Source organism: Oncorhynchus clarkii, chromosome 29 (genome assembly GCF_045791955.1).
Source record: "Oncorhynchus clarkii lewisi isolate Uvic-CL-2024 chromosome 29, UVic_Ocla_1.0, whole genome shotgun sequence".
Lineage (NCBI taxonomy): Eukaryota > Metazoa > Chordata > Actinopteri > Salmoniformes > Salmonidae > Oncorhynchus > Oncorhynchus clarkii.
The window spans coordinates 15,855,746-15,874,760 of record NC_092175.1 but is presented as its reverse complement, the minus strand read 5'-3'; the positions used below and the strand labels follow the sequence as shown (position 1 = coordinate 15,874,760).

General features: G+C 44.3%; 1 pseudogene; it reads right to left on the bottom strand.

The window, feature by feature from the left end:
* Nucleotides 1-225: 225 nt before the first annotated feature.
* Nucleotides 226-19,015, bottom strand: part of LOC139388086 (voltage-dependent N-type calcium channel subunit alpha-1B-like) — a 223,390-nt pseudogene continuing 204,600 nt past the window's right edge.

Genomic DNA, 19,015 nt, shown 5'->3' with positions numbered 1-19,015 from the left:
CAGACAAAAAGTGCATTGGCCCAACTCTCTATATATGACTCTGGTAATACACTCTTAGAAAACAATGTGCTATCTATTTATACGTCTGTCCCCATAGGAGAACCCTTTTTGGTTCCAGGTAGAACCCTTTTGATTTCAGGTAGAAGCCTTTTGGGTTCCATATAGAACCCTTTTCACAGAGAGTTCAACATGGAACCTAAAAGGGTTCTCCTAAGGGCCGAAAAATCCTTTTGGAAACTTTTTTTCTAAGAGTGTACCAACAGGAGTCTAACGACGCTCTTGTGTAGAAAGAGTTAAAGAGATACTAAAGGATTTTCTGCAGAGAGGGAAGGGATTGGGTGGTAGTGCATCATTATCATCACTTGTTCCTCCTGGTTCTACTCATATTACTTCCAGTGCCAGCAGACACACTACAGGACAAGACACACCATAACGAACGTCGGCCCATGCACAGTAGATCACCAGCTGGGTGTCAACTAGCAGGGGCGATTCATCGTGTAGAAATTAATAGAAAATGGCGCCCGTTATTCTGGCGACAGGACAGCCACCTGCTGCTTTTAACCGTTCGTAGGCACGGTGTGTTTTGTCCTTTAGCCAGCAATAGAACGTAGTCCCATTTTAGATCTGGACAGAGGGGGACAGAAAGGCTTTTATCTGGTCAATGCTGTAGAGAAACACAGTTCACAGTCTTAGTTGTTTTCCTCCAAAGACCGTAGGAAGACATTTAGGCTTTTTTTTCATCTATTAAAACTATTTGACTGACCAGCGCTTTAAATATTCACAGGGATTTCACATGTGCTCTGCACACCATCAAAGCTTTCATTTCAGTGAAAGAATGGAATTGATAAAATGTAATATCAGGTGTCCTTCGTCCTTTAGTGCCATTTGCCAAGAAAAGAGAAAACATCCCTAAGAATGGTTTTCCTTTTCAGAGTACTTTCTGTATGTTTAACACATCTTGGAATATACCTGTCTCCATTGGCCACCTATGAGCACGCAGGAACTGACATCAACTGACATGTGGCCCTCTGTAGCTCAGTTGGTAGAGCATGGTGCTTGCAATGCCAGGGTCGTGGGTTTGAGTCCTGGGACCACCCATACATACAATGTATGCACGCATGACTGTAAGTTGCTTTGGCTAAAAGTGTCTGCTAAATGGCATATATTATACATTATCAACACTGTACTGTAATCTGTACAAAAGATGAGCGAGTTCATCAACGTTCAAGCTAAAACGCTTTCAGACATGTGAAGGGGGATGTAAGCTACGCTAACACCAGTCATCCTCTTCCTTCTCCCGGAAGCTCCCAGTTCCTCTGGTGCTGGAACTCGAACCGGCGTTGACCCCCAGAGTGAAGTGGTACCCGTTTGGGACCCCAGCCCGGCCCTGTGGGGCAGGTGCAGAAGAAGGCTCAGTAGCCCCATGGGAAGCTGAGGCAGAGGTCCTGGGGGAGCGTCCACCTCCCCCTCCATGGGTGCTCACAGTGTCCTGGAAGTCATCAGGCTCCTCAGGGAGGCTGCGTGGAGGGGCACCCCGCGACTGGGGGCTCAGGTTGGGGTCTGAGCCGATGCGGGTGACGGGCATGGCGGGTGACTCCAGCAGGGCGCTATGCTCCGAGAGGCCCCGGCTGAGACTGGACTTGTGCCCCGTGGCACCAAACTGCACAGGTGAGGAGTTGGCGGTCTTGTAGGCCACAGCGGGGCGAGGGGTGAGGGGGGTCTGGGGGAGCTGTCTGCGCCCACGGCAGGGCGTGCTGAACGCTGAAGTTAAGACCACTTGGCTGCCTTTAGCCATGCCGATACTCTGCAAGAGACAGCAAACAAAGAGAGTGGTTGAGAGGCAGGGATGGACGGCATACTGGCCACTCTAACCTGAATCATCTCACCCTGAAGCAGCACTATCATCCCACCCTAAAACCACAAGCTCCAGGTCCACTCACCTGCTTGAAGAGGCCTAGGTCATGGGTCTCTCCAGGGGAGGTGGAGCGGCTCGGTCCGGCTGACTTGGTGTGGTAGTGCTCCCTGCCTCCGTAGCGCTCACAGGAGTAGTAGCGCTGCTTCTCCCCGGCAGCAGAGTGATGCCTCCTCTCCTGAGGCCTGCCTCGGTCACGCTCCCTCGCCCGCTCCATGGACAAGCCCTCCACGGCAGGATCAGCAGGCAAACCTGAGGCCGACACACACAGACACAAGATTAGGGACTGAAGTAAACTACACTCGTGGAGTATATATGTGCATGTGGGTGTGCATCCCTCAGACCAAATAAAAATGCATAACGCTAAAACATCAGGAAGTGATTTTTGTTGATCTTTCAATTTTCTTCCAAAATTCTATGCTCTGATGAAAACCACAATGACAGAACAAAACAGCTTTAAGTGGCTGTTTTTCATTCTTAATGTGTCAGAGCCCTACCCTAGTGTGTCTGGCCCAGAGGAATATAACTCTTTCTCATCCTCCCTCTGTCTATTGCTCTCCCTCCTTCCATCTCTCCCTCACCCTCTCTCTGTCTCCTCTCTGGGTTTTCTGTTGCCCTGCCAAGAGGTGTCCATAAATCCCACTGACTGGGCCTCTCCACTGGGGCCTTTTATCTGCACCAATAAAGCCCAGCTGCTGCTGCCCTTCAATGCCAACACAAAAAACACCCTGCGCCCACGACACCAACGCGCTCCACCAGACCATGAATACGGCCTGATGTCTATTGCAGATGATCTCTGTGTGGCCACCAGCGGACACTAGGGTTTCATATATTCCCAGTATTTTACAAATGTTCCATCCCGAGAATAATTCACTTTCCTATCCTGGGAACACAGTATTTTACGCCAAAACCCAACTTGTCATTCAAAAGCATTATAAAGCACATTAAAAGGGCTATGTCTGGATTTGATTAGAGATTTGATAAAAGCCTGATGCTACCTGAGCCTGATGAGCCATACATTAAATACATTATATGAGCCCTACATTTAAGACATTTATTGAGCTCAGGCCCAAACGAATGTGCCATTATCCAGTACATATAATATACTACTACTGCTACTGTATACTGCATATAGTATATTATACTGCACATTATGCACGACAGAAACACATAAAATCTCATAGATGTAGCTCGCTATATGCTCTCTTGGGAAAATAAATGATATTTTTGAGCGTGAACTGTATTACTGTTCTGTGTTTTATTATACTGTTTTATGTGTGACAGGAATTACACACACCGGTCAAACCATGATAAAGCAGGGATAGAACATGACTCTGGAGCAGCACAAGCGGCCGACAGAGTTACAAGTACTTGCTAGCGAATTTGATTTTGAAATATAACAGGGCCTATTTGTATAATTAGTATGCTCATGCATTTACAGTATATTTACACCTTACATAATATGTTATTCGCCTACCTCTTTCTCTTTTGGTTCATTCCTTGCTCGCTTTCAACAGTTAAATGAAATAAGTTTCATTTTCCTTATATTTCATCATTCTAATGACATCCTTGACTAGTATAGGACTAGAATTAGACGCAGGAGGCTTTCACTTGTCTTCACGAAGATGGAATGGCTTTGGGTCTGAATAAATAACTGCTATAGCCTACCGTGCATTCGCTCTTCCTTCACACTTCCTGTGAATTCTATTGGCTGCTGTATTTACAATTCAGCAAAAAAATGCTTGCGCCCCTCTTCGAAAAGTAAAAAAAAAGTCACAACCCATCATTTATTAGCTAAGAATAAAGCTAATACTGCATTGAATTTATTACCTGAAAGAGGTAGTCTAGGACATCAGTGCATTCAGAAAAATTATTCGAAAATTGATTAAATTGTTTGTTTTTTTTCCTCATCAATCTACACACAAACCCTAATAATGTCAAAGCAAAAACAGATTTTTAGACATTTCTGCAAATGTATTGACATTTAAAAAATGAAAAATAACATTTACATAAGTATTCAGACCTTTTACTCAGTACTTTGTTGAAGCACCTTTGGCAGCGATTACAGCCTTGAGTCTTCTTGGGTATGACGCTACAAGCTTGGCACCCCTGTATTTGGGGAGTTTCTCACATTCTTCTCTGCAGATCATCTCAAGCTCTGTCAGGTTGGATGGGGAGCATTTTCAGGTCTCTCCAGAGATTTTCGATTGGGTTCAAGTCCGGGCTCTGGCTGGGCCACTCAAGGACATTCAGAGACTTGTCCTGAAGCCTCTCCTGAGTTGTCTTGGCTGTGTGCTTATATGTCCTGTTGAAAGGTAAACCTTCACCCCAGTCTGAGGTCCTGAGCGCTCTGGACCAGTTTTCATCAAGGATCTCTCTGTACTTTGCACCATTTATCTTTCCCTCAATCCTGACTAGTCTCCCAGTACCTGCCTCTGAAAAACATCCCCACAGCATGATGCTGACCAAGACCCTTCTCCTCCGATTGCGCAGTTTGGCCAGACGGACAGCTCTAAGAATAGTCTTGGTGGTTCCAAACTTCTTCCATTTAAGAATGATGGAGGCCACTGTGTTCTTGGGGGCCTTTAATGCTGTAGAAATGTTTTGGTACCCTTCCCCAGGTCTGTGCCTCGACACAATCCTGTCTCGGATCTCTACAGACAATTCCTTGGACCTCATTGGTTGGTTTTTGCTCTGACATGCACTGTCAGCTGTGGGACCTTATAGAGAGACAAGTGTGTGCCTATCCAAATAGTGTCCAATCAATTGAATTTGCCACAGGCGTGCTCCAATCGAGTTGTAGAAACATCTCAAGGATGATCAATGGAAACAGGATGCACCTGAGCTCAATTTCGAGTCTCAAATTGTATTTTTATACATTTGCAAGAATTTCTAAAAATCTGTTTTCACTTTGTCATTATGGGGTATTGTGTACAGATTGATGAGGATTTTATTTATTTAATCCATTTTAGAATAAGGCTGTAATGTAACAAAATGTAGGAAAAACGAAGGGTTCCGAATGCACTGTATATCAAACTAGAACAGGATTATCTCTTTTGGATGCAATTTGAATGGAGTTGATGGAGAGAAAGACTCAGAGAGTGCTCACAGGGTGCACAGCTTTAAAACTCTGCAGCTGCAATATAAAATATATATATCTTTAAAATAAATAAAAAAATCTATCATGCCTGCTTTAAGTCTGGTTTTGGGGTGGGGCTCTGTTTGAACATGGAGGGGTTGAGGTGGGTTTGATTTGGTAGGGAATCCGTGTGTGTTCTTCCCTCTACCAGTTCCGTCTGTTATCTGTATCAGCATAAAAAATAAAAATGTAATAATACAATTATAATAAGGTGAGCCCCGAAAGCCAGATGGAGATGGGTAAATTAGACGTGCATTCGGTCTTTATATAACTGTAGCATAGATTATGTTGCAGAAAATATAGGCCTACCAATCACAATAAAACAAGTTACCATAATGAGATGGTAGGTCTACATGCATTGTGACCTGCGCTCCATATTGAGATGGGCAGTCTATCCCCACCCTAAGCGTTGATGATTCATACATGCAGAGGCCGTAGAGAAACCCGATTTAGACAGCGCATATAATTTAACAGTTCCATTTCATGCCATGCTGTTCATAGAAAACATTTATTATCATTTACCAGTTTCTAGCAGTTACTTATCCTCGGAAAAGGGAGTGATTTTAGGCGGTAAATCCTGGTAAATCTCAATTACCGGGATACCCCCATTGAACTCTAGTAGACACACACTGACCAGCACCACTAGTATGCTCAGTCAGCACAACAGTTCCAAGGATCGTGTTCCTGCTTTATGGAGGTCATGGCTAGGTCCCAATTAGCACCCTATTCCCTATATAGGGCACTATGTGTGACCAGGGCCCAGAGCCCTATGGTGAATAATGTACCATTTGGGACACATCTCATGTGTGTCAGACATGAACTCATACAGAGCAAACAGGGACATAGGGGTGTCATCATGGATTCTGAGCCATGTGGAATGATACAGTATCTGTGTGGGTGTGTATGAGGTACAGTAGGTCAGTATGGGTGTGTGTGCATGTGTGTACTGACAACATTTAACCTATGGGAGAAAATTAACTAAACCAACAAAACTCTTGGCTGCTGAATCCCCTCCTTGTTCTGTGGGGCTCAGGCTGCCTGAGATAATCTCGACTAGAAGAAAAAAGGTGCTTTAGCCTGCACATGAGACTGGCTAATTTCACATCGTTGTACAGTGCGTAGTGGCTGCCACGTCACCCATAAGGGGAGCTACTATTGGAGCAGCTTAGCCGATTTTATAACTACCGCTTTTGAGGTTATAGTACAAAGGGAAACGACGTATACAAACTTTAAAAAATCTAATCCCCACAAAGCAAATTTTCCTCGGGGAACTCATAAGTCTCTTTGTTAGTCAGATGGAAAGCTTGACACGCAAAATCCCTGGCTCAAGCTTTTTATTAAACACAACAGAAACCTCTTTCCTTCATAACCCGATCACAGGCCCTTAATCCGATACGGAATTTCTGCTACTATGCAAAAGCGTCCAAGCGATTTGGAACAAGAGCCAACTCTCTAGATCTCTCTGCCTCTGAGAATGAAATGTTTCCTTACTCTATTTCTGTATGAATTCATAGTTCATCATATGCTATATGGGTTCCACAGTGAGGTGTCTTTCAGTCTGTGTATGTTGCTGCATGAGCGGAAGTATGCATGTGAACATGTGAATGCATATGTGTGTGTGTGTGTGTGTGTGTGTGTGTGTGTGTGTGTGTGTGTGTGTGTGTGTGTGTGTGTGTGTGTGTGTGTGTGTGTAAGCTATGATTGACACTAGCAAAGCAACGGTCTTCCAAGTGTATTTATAAAAGGTCAAAAATACAATTGTGATACATGTAATAGCTGCATAATGGAGTGAGATACTCAATGAATAAAAATGAATTAAATATTGACTGATTTAATGACAGACAAAAACATATGAAATCCACCAGTTTTGGTGGGAATTTACTTTTCAACTTTATGTCATGAAAGGACCCATGCTAACATCTGTAAGCCTCATATGGCTTATTTAGGTGTTTTGTTATTATATTGATAGAATAATAATGTTTGATTATGTATAATTTGCATATACACTTGAATATAAATTACCCTTTTGCATAGTCAACTTTAGTTGGAATTTATCAATGCACACACAAATACTACTATTTATGAGATTTGGCCAGTTCCTTTTTGGGAGTGGCTTCCTTTGCAGGCGAATTACTTTGTGAACATTTCAAATGAATGAACTCTTAACTTTTTAAAACTATACAAAAAAGGAACACCCACCTTTCTCCCGTCTTGCGGTATAAATATTGTCTTTGTGCGTTTTATCCCGTCCAAGGGTCGGCATTGTAAATGATGCCGATCAGAAACAACATGTGCCATTGTTGACATTTTGAAGGGGACCAGCATGTGTTTGAGCGGCCATAACAGATGTTTGCGGGAAAATATGCTTTGTACAAGCAAGAGTAGGAAATAAATCAATTCAGCAACAATTACGTGACAAGTGAATTTTCACCCCACAAAAACAGGGAAGTAATGGCTGGAGAGAGGGAATTCTGAGGTGGGCGGGGCTTGTGCATTGCTAATGTGTGTGTCTGAACATGCATGTATGGTGTGTCATCTCACCTGCTATACTAGAAGGCTGCACGCTGGATGCCCTGTCGAGTGACTTCTGCTTCTTGTCCCTGTCCTTGTCCCTGCGTCTGTGACAGCGGTGGTGGTGGTGATGGTGGTAGGGCCTGTCTTGGGCCTGGCCTGGGGCTGAGGAAGACAGGGCCTGGGCTTGGCTAGGCGTCTCCAGGGTGTAGTCCCTCAGACTCACCTCCTGGGGGCGCTGGGAAGCCAACGTGGATGCCGACCGCCTGATAGGACTGATGTCAGGGATAGGCTGGGAGGAGCGAGCAAAGACGAAAAACGGTGAGTGGAGGAATACAAGATGGAGGGCTAGCTACCATAGAAGTGTAGCATTAGAGTATTCTAAAATACAGCACAACCACTGGACTGGAGCATCAAGCACCAAACTGTTCACTAGACAGTAGACACAGTACAGACGAGGAGGTACAACAGACCAGTGGACACCAATCTCTGGGCTTGAGACTGACGTTCAACCTCTTCAGACACAAATGTTGAGGAGACATTTCTGACTGAAACACTGAGCGATTTCAATACTCACTACAGTTAATCTTGAATACATCACTAATGATTGGCATACCACCGCCCAATCCCAAATCAACCCATTTGCCCACATCCCTATGGTATAATCAATATGGTAATGATATGGTAATGACTCTACCTTGCCTCTGGCCAGCTTTTATGTGCGGCTTGCTGACATTGTAGGAAGGCTCAGTGTCAGCATGCTGCATGCAATGATCTGGTCAAGAGCTAGCCTTTGGCATGGCAACATACTGGCACCATACCATATTTACCATGCTGTCTAAATCTATCATTTTTTTTTATACACACAGGTGCATAGGGGGCAAGAGCTAATGTTCGATTTGGGGTTGGATGTACGGAATGTTTGGCCCGAGTTGTTAAAACTTGTCGTAAACCAGCAGGAGACACTGCTAGTGAACTAAGAATAAGCAGGGTGTTGACGTTTCCCTTTAAATATTTCCCACCTTGACAGGTGCTGAGTTGTCTGTGTTTGGAAAAAGCCTGATGCCGCAGTGAAATTAACATGGCAAAATAGAACATTGAGAAGTTTAAGACTGGAGGCAAATAAAGTAAGTGAAATGACAGGCTGGAACACTAGCTACGTTATTCCTCCCTCTGGTGGTAACAGCCTGGATGACACCCTGCCACAGTTGTCCCATAATGCCGAGAGCAGTCTCCTGGAAACGGCATACGTGTATTCCCCATATAAACCGTCCTTTTCAAGTTTAGTTTTTAATTCATTGTTGAAAAGGTAAATCAATGAAGTGATATTGTAGATCATAACCAAATTCATTCTCGAGGTATACGCTCCGTTGAGCTTGTTCTAAGAGTTTCTATCAGTCCCGACCAGTAGCTACAGTCAGTGGTTTGTACAACAAAAACCACAACAACCACGACAACAACACATGGAAATAAAGAGAGAACAGTACAGTTATGTCAACGTAGGAAAATAGCAGTGCTCTCAGTGCCTACATTAAAACATTAACAAACCACCCACTGAAACGACACACAAACATACAATGGTCACAATGGTCATGTCACGTCACTTCATGGCAAGAAAGCAAAAAAAGAGTGTTTGGTGTCCCATGGATTTATGTGAGGTGAAGTACTAAAACACTCAACAATAATTATACTTTAGGTGACATGGATCTTGACCACTCACACCAATATGGGCTTTAGCTAATGTCTAAAGAGTGTTAAACTGATGGTGAGAGTATGTGAACTCCCCACTGGAATGGAGGGAGCACATAGAGGCCAACATAGAGATGGAAAGAGAGGGATGAGAGAGAAAAGGAAAGAGGTATAACAGAGAGAGAGAGAGAGAGAGAGCGAGAGAGAGAGAGACTTGACTTTTTGTATTTCTTTAATGATACATCCTCATTTCATTAAAACCTCACAACCACCACCACCACCCCCCACACCCCCTTTAAAAAACAAATATCCTGTATGCTGCATACTCACCTTGTCCTCTACCCCACGATTCAAAACAATATCACACATCACAATAACCAAAACCTCACCACTTCTACAACCGTATATCCAACCCATCTTCCCCAGCTATACAGATGGCCTCCCCGACACACCATCTCCTGAAACATCTCCACACTTTATATAATTTTAAAGACCCTCCCATTAAATAATAGTAAAGGGTCTGTTATCCCCCCACCTCTGACCCTGTTCCTCCTTGTTAGCCAAATAGCCAACTTTCCCTGAGCCTCACATACCCCCTGCCACTGATGTGCCTTCACTCCTGTTAGGCTCCTAATTTTCCTCACCATAATGCAGAGGTTGTAGAGGGCTTTACCTCCCACCCTCTCAAACTCCCCCAGGCTCAGAGAGTTAAAGTCCAACAAGTCCTCCATACCCCTTGCCAGTCCCCAGTCTCTGCTGTCACCTGCAGTGGCGGAAACATCGGTGGCTCCCCCCCCTTTAGCCACTCAAACACCCCCCTTAACGGCTCAGACAGTGCCTCCTGGACCTCCCCCAGGAACCTCCCGAGTGGCGCAGTGGTCTAAGGCACTGCATCGCAGTTCTAGCTGTGCCTACCCTGACGTATTCACACAACACGCAAAAGAAGTCTGGTCCAATTATTTCCCCAAATTTTTTATTAAACTCCACTGGGAGTCCATCGACCCCTGGTGTACGGCTGGGGGACATCTGGGTTACGGCCTCTGCCAGTTCATGGGACAACAGGGGAATGTCAATTTCATCCCTCTGTGCCAGAGAGAGCTTAGGGAGTTCTGCAAACAAAACTTGAGCACATAGGATCACACAGTTCTGCCCTATACCAGTCAGTATAAAACTCCACATTCCGCAATCTCCCCCACCACAGAGGTCACCCACCCATCTGACAGCCGCAAACAATGCATACCCTTGGCTTCATGGCTCTGTCTTTCCAAACAAAAGAAGGAGCTCAGAGCATCTCCTTGAGCATGGAGAACCTAGCTCTTACAAATGCTCCCTTTGCTTTAACCTGGAAAAAACTGCCCAGGTCTCTACGTAATTCAGCTAAATTAGCCTGGAGGCCTACATTACCTTGCCCCATGAGCTCAACCTCCACTTCACTGATACTTCGCTTGAGTTGCCCCAATACTCTCCTAGCCTCTGAGGATTAAAGAGCTGTATACCGTTGACAGAAAAGCAGAATTTAGACTGTTCCCACATCCCACCATTGACTCAGAGACTCATACTCCTCTCTTCGCTGCCCCCACCTTTCCCAAAAAGTCTGGAAACCTGAGCAAAAAGTTGCATCTTGTAAGAGCTTTACATTAAACTTCCAATAGGATGCTGCCTGTGTCTCATGGCCCCCTGCACATTGACCTCAATTTCCCCCATTGGTGCTTGTACCCTCACCTTGTCTACAGCCTTTATGTGGGCACGCAAAGCTCTTATTCCCCAAATCCCCACACTCAAAGCACCGTAGACTATCTGTGCTGGCAAACCACGCGTCCCTCCCCATGCCTCACTGGTACTTAATGAATATGATGTCAGTTCGGTTGTCATCTGAGACATTATGACTGATGACAGGACGACCTAAACTGTATCTCGGAAAGTCTACACATTATAGTTATCAGATTCACATGGAATTGTTGTGCAATTCAAATGTATAAATATAAAATGATTTGTGAAAAGATTAAATGTAATTTTAGCTTCCAAATTAGAGATTTGGGTTTTCATAAGGTTAGGGCTCTGCTCAATCAGTGGCCCGCCCCTGTGAAGAGACATGTGTTATAAACTATGAAACACACCCTTCTCTCTCTCCACTATATAAGCCCTTGGCAAAAATGTAACCTCCTGTTCCGGGTACATTAGGATAACAGTCTGATGTCAGAAGGATTAACTACAGAACGAAGCCCACCTCAGCATGAGCTTTGGTTGCGAATGGTATGAACTTTGATCTCTTATTCGCTACAGAAGTGATACCTCCTAGCCATTGGGTTAGCAGCGGCCGCTGTAAACGTGGGCTAGGAGAGGACAGACAGAGTATCCCGTCTACCACACAAAGACGATACTACAATGTATCCCGTTCACCACCAGAGACACTCTTCAAAGGACTTTGTTGGGCAACAAGGCCTTCCATCTACCACCAACCTATTGAAGCGCAGCTCAGAGTAAATATTTATTTACCAAATGGACGGTAATTTAGAATGTATAAGATTCTGTATTTACGATAGAGTAGCTGAATACGGCCCGATAGAGACACAGCTTCTCCCTTTGTTCTTCAGTCTTCCCGCTCTTTCACTCAAACCCAACCCCCTTTTCTTTGTGTAACCAGCTGTCATATCTGTTCCGTCCGCTAGGGACGTTTTCCTTTATGACATCATTTGTAATCAAGTTATGATTAATTCTGTGAATACGTAATTCTGTGTGATTAGTTAGGTATTTAGTAAATAAATAATTAAACCCAATTTTGAATTGCTGATTCAACTTATTAGCCAGGGTTCGTGAAGATAACCAAGAATTTACAACTTTCAGATGTGACTGAAATAAGGTGACGATTAATATTGATTGCTATTGATGTAAAATATTACTAGGTCTTTAAGAGTTTATTTGGAAGATAACTGCTCTATACATTTTCTTTCGTGGTGCCCGACTCTCTAGTTAATTACATTTACATGATTAGCTCAATCAATTAATTACAGAGAAAGGATTTTATAGAATAGCATGTCATATCACTTAATCCGGCATAGCCAAAGAGACGACAACGGTGACTATTAAAACCTTCCCAAACCAGAAACCGTGGATTGATGGCAGCATTCGCGCAAAACTGAAAGCGCAAACCACTGCTTTTAATCATGGCAAGGTGACCGGAAACATGACTGAATACAGTGTAGCTATTCCCTCCGCAAGGCAAACAAACAAGCTAAGCGTCAGTATACGCTCATCAATATATGTACATGTATATATTCTTATTCATTCCTTTACACTTGTAAGGTAGTTGTTGTGAAATTATTAGAATACTTGTTAGATGTTACTGCATGGTCGGAACTAGAAGCACAAGCATTTCACTACACTTGCATTAACATCTGTTAACCATGTGTATGTGACCAATAACATTTGATTTGATTTGACCTGAATCCATGTCGTAACGACAGCGTCTCCTCTGCGCTAGGCTGCGAAGCCATCGAGCACACCACAGCGCTCAAAACCCCAGGAAACTAAAACTCTGTCATCTTCCTCCCTAACTTTGGAAAAAATAACAGTGTGTACCGCTAAACTAACAGTGGGTTAACTCCACCATAGAAAATTAACATTGAAGGAAAATACCAAGGAAAGAATCAAGAGTATAAGGAAGGATAGAGCCCTCCACAATGCCTCTCAACTACAAAACACTCCCAGCATGCACTGAGAGAGAGAGATAAAGAGAGAGAAAGAGAGAGAAGAGAGAGAGAGAGAGAGAGGCGGAACAGGTGTACATACTGCCAGGTAGGTCCCAGGTAGGTGGCGAGGGTGGTTCCGCTATCAGACAGCACACACAGGAAGGAGGTGGGTACAACATTAGCCATGGGCATCAAGAGGAGTAGAGAAATAGGAGAGAGGAGGGAGGAGAAAGGGAAGAGAGGATGGGAGTGGATTGAGAGAAGGAAAGACCGACAGAGAGCAAAGCGAGACAGACAGGATTCAAATGGTTAGACACGTAAACCAATCACACAGCTGGAAAAGAGGGTTCGGAAAAGGCCTTCAAGAGGAAAGAAACCTGGACTCCATTCACCACAAGAGCAGGGAAGAAAACATGACAAAAATGAAAGACAGGTACAAAATAAATGTCAGACAAAAAAACTTTAAAGCCTTGACTATAACCATAATGGAGGTCGACAAAAAGTCTAGTGTGAAACGTGAAAACAGACAAATGGGTCAAAAGAATAACAATAAATACGTGGAAATGGTTTTCAATACTTATAAACAGGAAAGCATAGTGAAGATGGAGCATATTCGTAATAAGGTTTAAGCAGTTTCCCACACACTTCTCCACCTGAACTTTTTGGGGGGAGAGAGATTTGCATATTACATTATTAAGTATATACGGTACATCAGTAAAGTATATTACACAATGTGGCCATTATCAACAGTTGTTAAAAACATGAATATTTTATATTGTGTAGTATTCAAAAAATACTCTGCGTTAAGACAGACAGTTAAGAAGACAATATTCTCCCATGTGGCTCAGTTGGTAGATTATGGCACTTGCAACGTCAGGTTGTGGGTTTGACTCCCACGTGGGACCAATACCAAAATGGATGCGCTCACTACTGTAAGTAGCTCTGAATAAGATGTCTGCTAAATGACGGTAGTGTAAAAGGTACAGTGTAGTCACTGTACTGCTGGGGACATGACTGTACATTCAGATTTGTTGAGGGAAAAATGACGAGATGTCACATAAGATCTACATACCAAAAGTCCTTGTCAAAAGTGGTACACTGTATATGGAAAAGGGTGACATTTGGGATGCACACAAGGTCAGCAGGATGACTTGATGTGCACTGACAGACAGCGTCTTTGCTTGAGTTAGCCTGTGGCTAACTCAATCCATTTCTAGCTACCTGCCTTTATATTCAGTCTTTCTTCCACTCGGTCTTTCTCTATATGTTCTCTTTCACTTCAACTACTTTCCCCACTCACTTCCTCTCTGTGTCTCAATAATATCATCACAAACTACTACCAACTACATGAACAAGTATTATTGAATACGGTCAAGTTTACTAGTAAAAACTGTGTCGTACCATAGATATCAAATCTCATGTGATGTTTACTAGCATGTTGACGTCGCCCTAATTGTAGAGTTAATGCTGTTTGATTTGAGCAGGCACCACGTTGGCAGCCCTGGCGGGGTTCTGGTGGGGTCCTATGTGAGAGAGTACAGGGGTACAGTAAGGAAGTGAGTGAAGGAGGACTTACATAGTACTGGGAGTCCAGTCTAGGCATGGAGGCTGCTCTGCCATGGCCCTCCAGACAAAAGTAGCCCTCTAAATCAGCACCGTTCTCCACCTGCCTCATCTCCACTGGTTCCTGAAACAACACACCGTATGCATATAGTTGAGTTGAGTGAATGATGGCGCGGTAGCTGCTTGCGTAATTCACATCTTTGGTAAATTGTATGTTGGGTTGCAAAACAGCACATTTCCCAAAATTCCCAGCTTCTCCAGAAATCCCGGTCTGAAGATTTTAGGATTTCCTGCTTATTCCCTCCTGATACCAGGAATTTTCCCAAACAAGACTTCTGGAAAACCTTGGAATTTCAGAAAAGTTACCAGAATTTGCAACCACTAGTTGTGGGTACCAGAGGTTTAACAGTGAACTATGGTACGATGGTTTCTTGCATAATTCCTATCTTTGGTATTATATATGTACTAAGTACCTGAGGTTTGATGGAGTAGGGCACGTCCTCTGACTGGCCCCGCTGTACAGTCCGACTGCTAGTGCTGGACCGCTGGCCCTCCTGAGACAGCTGATCTCCTGATATGGACTCTTTTATGGCACTTCTAGGGCTTGGTCTGAGGTCACACACGCAAAACACACACAAACATTGTGAGATATCTATCCGGCTCTGCGACCACCAGCCGCAGAGGTCGCACAGCCTGAGCGTCCACCTCCCCAAAACTCCCAACCAACGCGTTCATTTAAATGTGGTGACAGTTGGAGAAATTGGTTGAGCCACGCTGAGATTTCGAAAAGTATGAAAGCCAACGACTCTGATAAGCACTTCACATTGATCACTACTACGTCTACCTGTTTCCTTCCTTGCGTGCAGTAGTGTATATGCCATGTATCTATACATTTCTATTGACTAGTGTATCTATACAAAGACTGTATATCTGCTAAGAAAAACATATGGGCGGGCACTCACACTGTGTCACCATTGGTTAGAGAGGTGGTGACGGGCGGGGGCTCTGGTTGAGGCTCTGGTTCAGGTTGTGAGGGGGGCGGGGGCTTGGCAGTGGTGATTGGCGTCTCCTCCTGCATATGGGTCATGGGCATCATGGGGCGGAAGAAGGCTGCACCCTTTTTATTCTGCAGGAGACAGAGAGATTTCTAGTCATCGGGACCTCCCATCGGCTTTTCTCACTAGAATCAAGTAGAGGTAGTGACAAATTCAATGGATGTGGAGCCTATAACGCGTTGATCATTTGTGTATGGAGATAGCCCTCAATGGCGCAGCCCATGCTGTCTCAGAAGCAATTATGGCAAAGTTGAGTCCTCTTTCCAACTCTATGTTGTGGCCATATACTACCTTAATTGTCCCTGTGAAGTCAAGTCCCAGTTGCTGTTCCAGCCTCTTGGCCCGGTTCTGCTTGTAGTAGTCAAAGATCATGAGGGCAGCATAGACCTTCCCCACTGTCAGCTCTCGGTTTACAACCGCAAAGGGGCATATGAGCTCATTGAACTCATCAACTGAAAGGAGTGAAGAAGGAAGGAAAAATGAAGAGAGAAAGTCAGTGGAGAAAAGCTGAAGCACGAGTCGTCTTCTCTCCACAACCACTAGATGGCATTGGAAGAGCAGACAGAAAGAAGAAGATTATAGTGTAGTCATGTTCTGTGTGTGTGTGTAAATATAGCTGCCTCATACACAGAGTAAACTGAAGAGCAGTAGAAAGAGCAGAACGAGAAAACAGTTGAGACTACACACTCACTCAAGGGATGACTGGGCTTTGGTGAAGCTCAGTAGCTCTTTCTCTTCTGTCTCTCTATGGCTCTCTATTTCAGTTTCTCTTTCATGCTCTCTAACACAAACATAGACACCAAGACACACACACACACACACACACACACACACACACACACACACACACACACACACACACACACACACACACACACACACACACACACACACACACACACACACACACACACACACACACACACACACACACACACACACCAGTGTCGCCTACTTTTATATGGTGTGACCAGCAGGTCAACAGTCTTCTGAGGCAGGTTAGGCCAGACTCTGGAGATCTCCTTCCTCAGATCAGCATCACACAGGCGCTGAGCCAGCACCCCTGAGGAGAGACACACTCATATGTCACATCAAGTCCATCCACACTTATCAATCAGCAAACACTAACAGACTTGGAACCTCTGACCATGGCAATTTGACTGGTAAACACAGATGCAATTCATTTTGACTTGAATGGGGACTCCTTTGTATTCATTCTAGTTCATTGGTCTCACCCCTACCCATCAGACCTAGCAGGACAGGTTTTTAGGATCTTTTTAATGATTACATATTATTCTTTATTTCTTTACATAAAAATATACCACATTTTTTCAATAATATTTCTAACAACTTTTTATTCTATCAATGTTTTACATTGATTTGAATTTCCCTTTTTCCTATCCTATTATTGTGGTTGGAGTGTGTATGTGTGTAAGGGGATTAGGTCAGAGGTCACTGACCAGATGCCAGTTTGATCTCCAGAGCGGTGCGGATGAGAGCCATCAGCGTGGACGTGAAGTGCACCGTATTGTCATCGGCGATGGGCATGTTCATTTTGACCAATCGCTAAGGAGAATAGAAACCATGGTGAGGGGCCCATTAGAACACCAATTTTAGCACCTGTTACAATCAATTGCTCTTTGGGCAGGTTCTGTGTGCTGCCTGTAGAGTAGTTCCATGTTAACTGATGGAATTGAGACTGACAAGTCCTGCAGAGACTGAGAGTGTCCTAATAGGGACACCGTACATACAGTGAGAGTGATGTTGACTTTTGACAGCCAGTGGCTTGGATTAGTTTCAGTCCAGCAGACAGAAGAGCTTTCCCAGGAGCACAACAACACAACACAAGACATCCCAGAGAGGAGAGAGAATGTTCAGAGCAACACTCCATGCAAATGGTAATGTGAAAGTCAGACTATGGGTCAAGGTCTGAGATGGACATTGGGAAGGACATGCATAAGAAATCAACTGGATGTGCATTAGGACTCCTCAGAACGTGTCAGTGAGTTTCACTCAAAGACTGACAGGAAAGTGACGTAGTAGCGATTTACTAGAAGCCATGAGTGGTGTGGATGAAGAGTTAGTATTGTTCGGCATTAAGTAAATGATAAAAACAGTTCACATGTCAACATGCTTCCAAGGCCCTGGAGGAGTATGTTTTAGTGCTGCTATGAAAGGATGAATGAATGAAGCCATATCTGTATTATGGGGACACACTCCTCCCCCTAGCCTCTTCATTTTTAGGCGGGTAGCAGAGCAGACAGATCATCTGCATCCCAAATGACACCTTATTCCCTAAATAGTTCATTAAACAGGGAATAGTGCCATTTGAGACTCAGTCATAGTGACATACATGCATGTAGAGCTCCATGAACGGCTAATGGGGAGGAAGGATGAGAATGCACACAAACACATGCATGCTTCGCAGAGGGGAAGACTGGGACGGATGAATCCTATTGTCTTCAAGCCAAGTGGAGGGGAATCGCAGATGAGGCATGTGTGTGCAAGCAAGCCTCCCTTGAACTCAAGAGAGCATACTTCCATGCAGGAGCTGTTACAATACAGAAGGAGAGGAGGAGAGGGGGAAGAGGGAAAAGGGTGGGTGGGGGTGGGGGGACACACACACCACCTATGCATGCAGGGTCTGACATGTCAGGTAGTGCCCACTAGGGCGAAAGGAAAACCACAGACACATGAGGCCATCCCACAAACATATAAATACTGTATGTACACATTCTGACAAAAACATACGCACGCGTGTGAGCGCACACACACACACACACACACACACAGTGGAGTTAAGCAGATAAGAGGAACGAAAAATCCCCACAGGGAGGAAAAGAAAGGTCATTTAGCAGGGAAGCTCAGCTCATAGCCAGAGTGGAAAATTGGGAGTTATAAACAGAAGGTGACAGAGGTACAACAGAGGAGTTATAAACAGAGGGTGACAGAGGTACAACAGAGGAGTTATAAACAGAGGGTGACAAAGGAACAACAGAGGAGTTATAAACAGAGGGTGACAGAGGAGTTATAAACAGAAAGTGACAGAGGGACAACAGAGAAGTTATAAACAGAGGGTGACAGAAGGACAACAGAGGAGTTATAAACAGAGGATGACAGACGGACAACAGAGGAGTTATAAACAGAGGGTGACGGACGGACAACAGAGGAGTTATAAACAGAGGGTGACATAGGGACAACAGAGGAGTTATTAACAGAGGGTGACAGAGGAGTTATAAACAGAAAGTGACAGAGGGACAACAGAGGAGTTATAAACAGAGGGTGACAGAGGAGTTATAAACAGAAAGTGACAGAGGGACAACAGAGGAGTTATAAACAGAGGGTGACAGAGGTACAACAGAGGAGTTATGAACAGAGGGTGACAAGAGTTGCCTCTGTGTTGTTTCCATGCCGCTGCGCTGTTTGTGGGTACTTGGCTGCCTACCAAACGTTTAGC